Consider the following 10,901-nt stretch of genomic DNA (forward strand, 5'->3'; position numbering starts at 1 on the left):
TCCCTAATCAGCTCTCACCCCCACCCATCAGTCACCCCTCATCCCTCACCCCACCTCTCTCACCCCCACGCACACCCATCCCTCACCCTCCTCACCCACACCCTCCCTCAACCCCACCCCCACCCCCACCCATCCCACAACCTCACCCCATCACCCATCCCTCACACCCCCATCCCTCACATCTCTCACCCCCTCAATCCCCACCCACCCCTCACCACCCTCACCCCCACCCATCCCTCACCCCTCCTCACCCCCACCCATCCCTCACCCCCCTCACCTCCTTCCCCTCACCGCCACCACTTCACCCCACCCCCTCACACCCACGACCTCGCCGCCATCACACCCACCCATCCTTCGCCCCCCCCTCCCCCACCCCACCCATCCCTCACCCCTCGTCACCCACCCATTTCACACCCCTCACCCCCACCCACCTCACCCCAACCAACCCTCACCCACCTCGCCCCTTTCATCCCCACTCCCCTCACCCCCACCCACCTCACGTTCACCCCCACCCATCTCTCTCCCCCACCTCCACCCATCCCTTACCACCCATCTCACCCCCACCCACCCCTCACCACCCTCACCCCCACCCAGCCCTCACACCCACTCACTCCCACCCATCCCCTCACCCGACCCATCCCTCACCCCCCTCACCCCCACCCATCACCTCCCTCACCCCACCCATCCCTCATCCCCTCATCCCTCACCCCTCATCCCTCACCCCCACCTCTTTCACCCACTCACTCCCACCCATCCCCTCACCCCCCTCACCCCCCCTCACCCCCACCCATCACCTCCCTCACCCCACCCATCCCTCATCCCCTCATCCCTCACCCCTCATCCCTCACCCCCACCTCTTTCACCCCCACGCACACCCATCCCTTACCCCTCTCACCCACACCCTCCCTCACCCCACCTCCCTCACCCTCAGCCCCACCCATCCCTTACCCCCACCCCCCTCACCCCCATACCATCCCACAACCCCACCCCATCACCCATCCCTCACCCCCCACCCATTCCTCGACCCCTATCCCTCACCCACACCCATCCCTCACCCCCCACCTCTCCATCCCCCCTCACCCCACCCCTCCCTCACCCCCATCACCCCCCCCACTCATCTCTCACCTTCCTCGTTCCTCGCCCATCCCTGGGTCAGTGGTGCTGGGAGGGCACGGCAGGTCAGGCAGCATCCGAAGTGCAGCAAAGTCGACGTTTTGGGCAAAACCCCTTATTCCTGATGAAGGGCTTTTGCCCGAAACGTCGACCTCGCTGCTCCTTGGCTGCTGCCTGACCTGCTGTGCTCTTCCAGCACCACTGATCCAGCTTCTGCAGTCACTGTTTGTTCCTCACCCCTGAACCCACCCCAGCCCCGCCCACCCCTCACCGCACACCCCTCACCCCCCTCACCCATCCCTCACCCCCTCATCCCTCACGCCCCCACCCCTCACCCCCTCAACCCACCCCACCCCCACCCATCCCTCACCCCTCACCCCCTCATCACCCCCACGCATCCCTCATCCCCCTCGTCCCTCACGCCCCACCCCTCACCCCCCTCAACCCACCCCACCCCCACCCTTCCCTCACCCCTCACCCCCCTCACCCATCCCTCACCCCCATCACCTCCACGCATCCTCACCCCCCTCAACCCACCCCACCCCCGCCCATCCCTCACCCCCCACCCCTCACCCCCCTCAACCCCCTCAACCCACCCTACCCCAACCATCCCTCACCCCTCACCCCCCTCACCCATCCCTCACCCCTCACCCCCCTCACCCATCCCTCACCCCTCACCCCCTCACCCATCCCTCACCCCCCTCATCACCCCCACGTATCCCTCGCCCCCCTCATCCCTCACGTCCTCACCCCTCACCCCCCTCAACCCACCCATCCCTCACCGTACCCCACCCTCACCCATCCCTCACCCCCCTCAACCTACCCACCTCACCTCACCCCCACGCATCTCTCACCCCCTAATCCCTCACCCCACCCATCCATCACCCTCACCCACCCACCTCACACCCCTCACTCCACCCCCCCACCCCAGCCTCACCCACCCCCACCCAACTCACCCCACCCCCACCCACATCACCCCACTCACTTCACTCCCACCAACTCTCACCATCCACCCTCCTCACCCCCAGTACCCCCCTACCTACCCTCTCCCCTCTCCCCACCCTCACCTTCCTCACCCCCCTCATCCCCATTCATCCCTCACCCGCACACTCCCACCCATCCCTCAACCCCCCCTCACCCCTACCCTTCCCCCACCCCCTCCCCCTCGCACCCACTTACCTCCACCCACTCACCCCATCCCTCAGCTCCCCCATCCTTCACCTCCACCCATCCCTCACCCCTACCCATCCTGCCCCCCCACCCCCACCCATCCCTCCCCCCTCACCCCCACCCATCACTCCCCCCTCACCCCCACCCATCACTCCCCCCTCACTCCCACCCATCCCTCTCTCCCCCATCCCTCACACCCCCTCACGCCCACATATCCCTCACCCCCCTCATCCCCACCCATCCCTCACCCCCACCCACCTCACATTCACCCAGCTCCACCCCCTCACCCACCTCCACCACCCTTACCCCCACTATCCCTCACACCCCTCCCCATCCCTCATCCCTCACCACCCCTCACCCTCACCCATCCCTCACATCCCAGCCATCCCTCACCCCCTCATCTCTCACCCCCACCGTCCCCTCACCTCCACCCCTCTCATCCCCACCCACATCCATCCCTCAACCACACCCACCTCACCTCCACCCATCCCCCCTCACCCCCACCCCCACTCATCCCTAACCCTGCATCCATCACTAACCCCTCATCCATCATCCCCACACATCCCTCACCCCCTCACCCCCACCCATCCCACACAGCCCCTATCCCTCACCTCCATTTCTCACCACCCAACCGCCCCATCCCTCACCCCCCAACTCCCACCCATCCCTCCCCCCTCATTCCTCACCCCAACCAATCCCTCACTACCCTCAACCCACCCACCTCACCTCACCCCCTCATTCCCTCTACCTCACCCTCCCTCACCACCACCTCACCCTTCCTCACCCCCATCCAACCCCACCCCCCTCACCCTCACCCCCACACCACTCACCCTCACCCTCCTGACCCCCTCAACCCCACCCCCCTCACCCTCACCCCCACACCACTCACCCTCACCCTCCTGACCCCCTCAACCCCACCCGCCTCACCGTCACCCCCACCCATCTCACCCCCTCCCCCTTCCCATCTCACCACCCTCAACCCCCCCACCCACCTCACCTCCATCCATCTCGCACCCCTCACCCCCACCACCACTCACCCACCTCACCCCCTCACCTGCAGCCGCCCAAACCCACTCATCCCACCCAACTCACCCCAACCCCCCTCACCCACCTCACCCTCACCCCCCTCACTCCCCCTCATCCCGCCCACCTCACCCCCCCACCCTCACCGCCACCCACCCTCACCCCCCACCCTCACCGCCACCCACCCTCACCCTCACCCACCTCATCGTCACCCCCACCCATCTCACCCCACCTCATCTCCAACCATCTCACGCCCATCCCCAATCCATCTCAAACACCTCACCCCCACCCCCACTCACCCATCTCACCCCCCCTCACCCCCACCTCCGCTCACCCACCTCACTCCCACCCACCACCAACCCCCACCAAACCCTACCCCCTCACACCCAGCCCCCCCCAACCACCTAACACCCCCTCACCCACCTCACCCCCAACCCCGTCACCCACACCACCCCAACCCCTCAACACCACCCCCCCTTACCGACCTCACCCACCTCACTCCAAGACCCCTCACCTCCCTCAGCCCCACTCCACCCGCCCCCATCCACCTCACCCTCACCCCCACCCACCTTGACCACCTCACCCTAAGCCCCCTCCCCCCTCACCCCCACCTCTTCCCCCTCACCACTACCCATCTCACCCCCACCCATCTCACCGCCACCAACCTCACCCCCACCCATATCACCCCCTCCATCTCATCCCCACCCATCATGCCCCCACCCATCTCACCACGCTCAGCCCCACCCAACTCATCCCCCTCACCCACACGCATCTCCCCCCAACCATCTCAACCCCACCCATCTCACCCCCTTCTCCCCATCCATCACACACCCCTCACCCCCACCCACCTCACACCCCTCACCCCACCCATCTCACCCCCTCACACCCCTCACCCCACCCATCTCACTCCACTCACCCCCACCCATCTCACCCTCACACATCTCACCACCTTCACTCCCACCCACCACATCTCGTACCCCGTCACACTCACCCATCTCTCCACCACCCATCTCAGCCCCCTCGCCCCTGCCCATCTCACCCCCAACCATCTCACACCCCTCGCCCCCACTCATCGCATCCCCAACCATCTCACCCCTCTCACCCCCACCCATCTCCCATGCATCCATATCACCCCCACCCATCTCACCTACTCACATCTCACCCCCCTCACCCCTACCGAGCTCCCCCCCACACACCCACCCATCTCATCCCCACCCATCTCACCACTCTCAGCCCCACCCACTTCACTCCCACTCATTTCACCCCCACCCCTCACCCTCACCCATCTCATGCCCACCCATCTCATCCCTCTCATCCCCTCCCATCTCACCACCACCCATCTCACACCCCTCGACCCCACTCGTCTCATCCCCACCCCATCTCACCCCTACCCACCTCACCCCCTCATACCCACACATCTCACCCCCACCCATCTCAGCCCCTCTCCCACACCCATCTCATCCCCACCATCTCACCCCCTCACTCCACCCATCTCATCCCCACCCATCTCACCCTCACCCATCTCACACCCCTCGCCCCCATTCACCTCATCCACACCCCATCTCACCCACTCATCCCCACCCATCTCACCCCCACCCATCTCGCCCATCTCACCCCCACCCATCTCACCCCCTCACGCTCACCCATCTCACCACCACCCATCTCACTCCCACCCATCTTACCCCTCCACCCATCTCACCCCTACCCATTCCACCCCCTCACCCCCAACTATCTCACCCCAATCATCTCACACCCCTCGCCCCCACTCATCACATCCACACCGATCTCACCCCTCTCCCCCTCCCCCGTCTCCCCCTCCCCCATCTCACCCTCCCCCATCTCACCCTCCCCCATCTCACCCTCCCCCATCTCACCCTCCCCCATCTCACCCTCCCCCATCTCACCCTCCCCATCTCACCCTCCCCCATCTCACCCTCACCCATCTCACCCTCACCCATCTCACCATCACCCATCTCACCACCCCCATCTCACCCATCACACCCCCACCCATCTCACCCCCAACCATGTCACCCCCTTCACCTCCACCCATCTCACCCCTACCCATCTCACCCCCTCAACCCTACCCATCTCACCCCCAACCATCTCACACCCCTCGCCCCCACTCATCGCATCCCCAACCATCTCACCCCTCTCACCCCTCCAATACACACCCCTCTCACCCCCACCCATCTCCCATCCATCCATATCACCCCCACCCATCTCACCTCCTCACATCTCACCCCCCTCACCCCTACCCAGCTCCCCCCCACACCCCACCCATCTCAATCCCACCCATCTCACACCCCACGTCCCCACTCATCGCATCCCCACCCATCTCACCACTCTCAGCCCCACCCACTTCACTCCCACTCATTTCACCCCTCACCCCCTCACCCCCACCACCCATCTCATGCCCACCCATCTCATCCCTCTCATCCCCTCCCATCTCACCCCCACCCATCTCACCCCCCTCACCTCGCCTATCTCACCCCTTACACTCCCGCCCATCTCATCTCCCTCACCCCCACACATCTTAGCCCCACCCATCTCGCCCCCCTCACCCCCATCCTTCTCACCCCCATCCTTCTCACCCCCACCCATCTCACACCCACCCATTTCAACCCCCTTACCCCCACCCACCTCACCTCCACCCATCTCCCACCCATCCATATCACCTCCACCCATCTCTCCCCCTCACATCTCACCCTCCTCACATCTCACCCCCCTCACCCCTACCCAGCTCACCTCCCACACCCCATCCATCTCACCCCTACCCATCTCACCCCCTTCACCCCCATCCATTTCACCCCCACCTATCTCACCCCCCTCACCCCCACCCATCTCATGCCCACCCATCTCACACCCCTCGACCCCACTCGTCTCATCCCCACCCCATCTCACCCCCACCCATCTCACCCCTCATCCCCACTCATCTCACCCCCCCATCTCAGCCCCTCACCCCTACCCATCTCACCCCCACCCATCTCACTCCCTCACCCCCACCCAACTCACCCCTCACTCCCACCCATCTCACCTCCACACATCTCACCCCCCTCACCGCACCCATCTCACCCCCTCACTCCCACCCATCTCAACCCCCTCACCCCACCCATCTCACCCCACTCACCACCACCCATCTCACCCCACTCACCACCACACATCTCAATCCCTCACCCCCACCCATCTCACCCCCCCATTTACCCCTCTCACCCCCCATCTACCCCTCTCACCACCACCCATCACATCCCCTCACCCCCACCCATCTCACCCCATCTCAACCCCCTCACCCCAACCATCTCACTCCCTCACACCCACCCATCTCATCCCAACCCATCTCACCCCCCACCCATCTCACCCCCCACCCATCTCATCCCCCTCATCCCCACCCATCTCACCCACACCCATCTCAATTCCCTCAACCCCACCCATCTCACCCCCACACAGTTCACCCCCACGACCCCCACCCATCTCACCCCACCCATCTTACCCCCTCACCCCAAGCCATCTCACCCCCTCACCCCAACCCATCTCCCCACCGTCAACCCCACACATTTCACCCCTTACCCCCACTCACCTCTCCCCCAACCATCACTCCCTCTCACCCCCACCCATCTCACCCCCACCCATCTCACCCCCCCAATCCCCACCCATCTCACCTCCCTCAACCCCCACTCATCTCATCCCCCCTCATCCCCACCCATCTCACACCCCTCAGCCCCACCCATCTCACCCCCACCCATCTCACCCACACCCATCCCACCCCCAACCATCTCACCCCCTCACCCCCGCCCATCTCACCCACACTCATCTCATCCCCTCACCCCCACCCATCTCACCCCTCACCCCCACCCATCTCACCCCCACCCATCTCCTCCACCTCACCACCACCCATCTCACCCTCCCTACCCCACCAACTCACCCCACTCACCCCCAACCGCCTCCCCCCTCACTGACACCCATGTCACCCCGCTCACCACCAACCATCTCATCCCCTTCACCCGCTCCCATCTCACCCCCACCCATCTCACCCCCACCCATCTCACCCACCTCACTCCCCTCACCCCCAACAAATCACCCCCTCACCCCAACCATCTCCTCCATCTCACCTCCACCCATCTCACCCCCTCACCCCCAACCATCTCACCCCGCTCACCCCCAACCGTCTCCCCCCTCACTGACACCCATCTCACACCGCTCACCCCCACCCATCTCACCCCACTCAACCCCAGCCATCTCATCCCCCTCACCCACTCCCATCTCACCCCCACCCATCTCACCCACCTCACTCCCCTCACCCCCAACAAATCATCCCCTCACCACCACCACCCTCACCCCCACCCATCTCACCCCCAAAAACTCACCCCCTCACCCCCACCCATCTCACTCCCCTCACTGCCAACAAATCACCCCCTCACCCCAACCATCTCACCCCACTCACCACCACCCACCTCACCCCACCCATCTATCCCTCTCACCCCCACCCATCTCACTCCACTCACCCCCACCCATCTCACCCTCACACATCTCACCACCTTCACTCCCACCCACCACATCTCGTACCCCGTCACACTCACCCATCTCTCCACCACCCATCTCAGCCCCCTCGCCCCTGCCCATCTCACCCCCAACCATCTCACACCCCTCGCCCCCACTCATCGCATCCCCAACCATCTCACCCCTCTCACCCCCCCACCCATCTCCCATGCATCCATATCACCCCCACCCATCTCACCTACTCACATCTCACCCCCCTCACCCCTACCGAGCTCCCCCCCACACCCCACCCATCTCATCCCCACCCATCTCACACCCCATGTCCCCACTCATCGCATCCCCGCCCATCTCACCACTCTCAGCCCCACCCACTTCACTCCCACTCATTTCACCCCCACCCCTCACCCTCACCCATCTCATGCCCACCCATCTCATCCCTCTCATCCCCTCCCATCTCACCACCACCCATCTCACCCCCACCCATCTCACACCCCTCGACCCCACTCGTCTCATCCCCACCCCATCTCACCCCTACCCACCTCACCCCCTCATACCCACACATCTCACCCCCACCCATCTCAGCCCCTCTCCCACACCCATCTCATCCCCACCATCTCACCCCCTCACTCCACCCATCTCATCCCCACCCATCTCACCCTCACCCATCTCACACCCCTCGCCCCCATTCACCTCATCCACACCCCATCTCACCCACTCATCCCCACCCATCTCACCCCCACCCATCTCGCCCATCTCACCCCCACCCATCTCACCCCCTCACGCTCACCCATCTCACCACCACCCATCTCACTCCCACCCATCTTACCCCTCCACCCATCTCACCCCTACCCATTCCACCCCCTCACCCCCAACTATCTCACCCCAATCATCTCACACCCCTCGCCCCCACTCATCACATCCACACCGATCTCACCCCTCTCCCCCTCCCCCTCTCCCCCTCCCCCATCTCACCCTCCCCCATCTCACCCTCCCCCATCTCACCCTCCCCCATCTCACCCTCCCCCATCTCACCCTCCCCATCTCACCCTCCCCCATCTCACCCTCACCCATCTCACCCCTCACCCATCTCACCACCCCCATCTCACCCATCACACCCCCCCACCCATCTCACCCCCAACCATGTCACCCCCTTCACCTCCACCCATCTCACCCCCTCAACCCTACCCATCTCACCCCCAACCATCTCACACCCCTCGCCTCCACTCATCGCATCCCCAACCATCTCACCCCTCTCACCCCTCCAATACACACCCCTCTCACCCCCACCCATCTCCCATCCATCCATATCACCCCCACCCATCTCACCTCCTCACATCTCACCCCCCTCACCCCTACCCAGCTCCCCCCCACACCCCACCCATCTCATCCCCACCCATCTCACACCCCATGTCCCCACTCATCGCATCCCCGCCCATCTCACCACTCTCAGCCCCACCCACTCACTCCCACTCATTTCACCCCCACCCCTCACCCTCACCCATCTCATGCCCACCCATCTCATCCCTCTCATCCCCTCCCATCTCACCACCACCCATCTCACCCCCACCCATCTCACACCCCTCGACCCCACTCATCTCATCCCCACCCCATCTCACCCCTACCCACCTCACCCCCTCATACCCACACATCTCACCCCCACCCATCTCAGCCCCTCTCCCACACCCATCTCATCCCCACCCATCTCACCCTCACCCATCTCACACCCCTCGCCCCCATTCACCTCATCCACACCCCATCTCACCCACTCATCCCCACCCATCTCACCCCCACCCATCTCGCCCATCTCACCCCCACCCATCTCACCCCCTCACGCTCACCCATCTCACCACCACCCATCTCACTCCCACCCATCTTACCCCTCCACCCATCTCACCCCTACCCATTCCACCCCCTCACCCCCAACTATCTCACCCCAATCATCTCACACCCCTCGCCCCCACTCATCACATCCACACCGATCTCACCCCTCTCCCCCCACCCCCCTCTCCCCCTCCCCCATCTCACCCTCCCCCATCTCACCCTCCCCATCTCACCCTCCCCCATCTCACCCTCCCCCATCTCACCCTCCCCCATCTCACCCTCACCCATCTCACCCTCACCCATCTCACCACCCTCATCTCACCCATCACACCCCCACCCATCTCACCCCCAACCATGTCACCCCCTTCACCTCCACCCATCTCACCCCTACCCATCTCACCCCCTCAACCCTACCCATCTCACCCCCAACCATCTCACACCCCTCGCCCCCACTCATCGCATCCCCAACCATCTCACCCCTCTCACCCCTCCAATACACACCCCTCTCACCCCCACCCATCTCCCATCCATCCATATCACCCCCACCCATCTCACCTCCTCACATCTCACCCCCCTCACCCCTACCCAGCTCCCCCCCACACCCCACCCATCTCAATCCCACCCATCTCACACCCCACGTCCCCACTCATCGCATCCCCACCCATCTCACCACTCTCAGCCCCACCCACTTCACTCCCACTCATTTCACCCCCACCCCTCACCCCCCACCCCCACCCATCTCATGCCCACCCATCTCATCCCTCTCATCCCCTCCCATCTCACCCCCACCCATCTCACCCCCACCCATCTAAACCCTCTCACCTCCACCCATCTCACCCCCCTCACCTCGCCTATCTCACCCCTTACACTCCCGCCCATCTCATCTCCCTCACCCCCACACATCTTAGCCCCACCCATCTCGCCCACCCCCCATCCTTCTCACCCCCATCCTTCTCACCCCCATCCTTCTCACCCCCATCCTTCTCACCCCCACCCATCTCACACCCACCCATTTCAACTCCCTTACCCCCACCCACCTCACCTCCACCCATCTCCCACCCATCCATATCACCTCCACCCATCTCTCCCCCTCACATCTCACCCTCCTCACATCTCACCCCCCTCACCCCTACCCAGCTCACCTCCCACACCCCATCCATCTCACCCCTACCCATCTCACCCCCTCTCACCCCCATCCATTTCACCCCCACCTATCTCACCCCCCTCACCCCCACCCATCTCATGCCCACCCATCTCACACCCCTCGACCCCACTCGTCT

The sequence above is a fragment of the Hemiscyllium ocellatum genome, chromosome 41, assembly GCF_020745735.1.
Source record: "Hemiscyllium ocellatum isolate sHemOce1 chromosome 41, sHemOce1.pat.X.cur, whole genome shotgun sequence".
Taxonomy (NCBI): Eukaryota; Metazoa; Chordata; class Chondrichthyes; order Orectolobiformes; family Hemiscylliidae; genus Hemiscyllium; species Hemiscyllium ocellatum.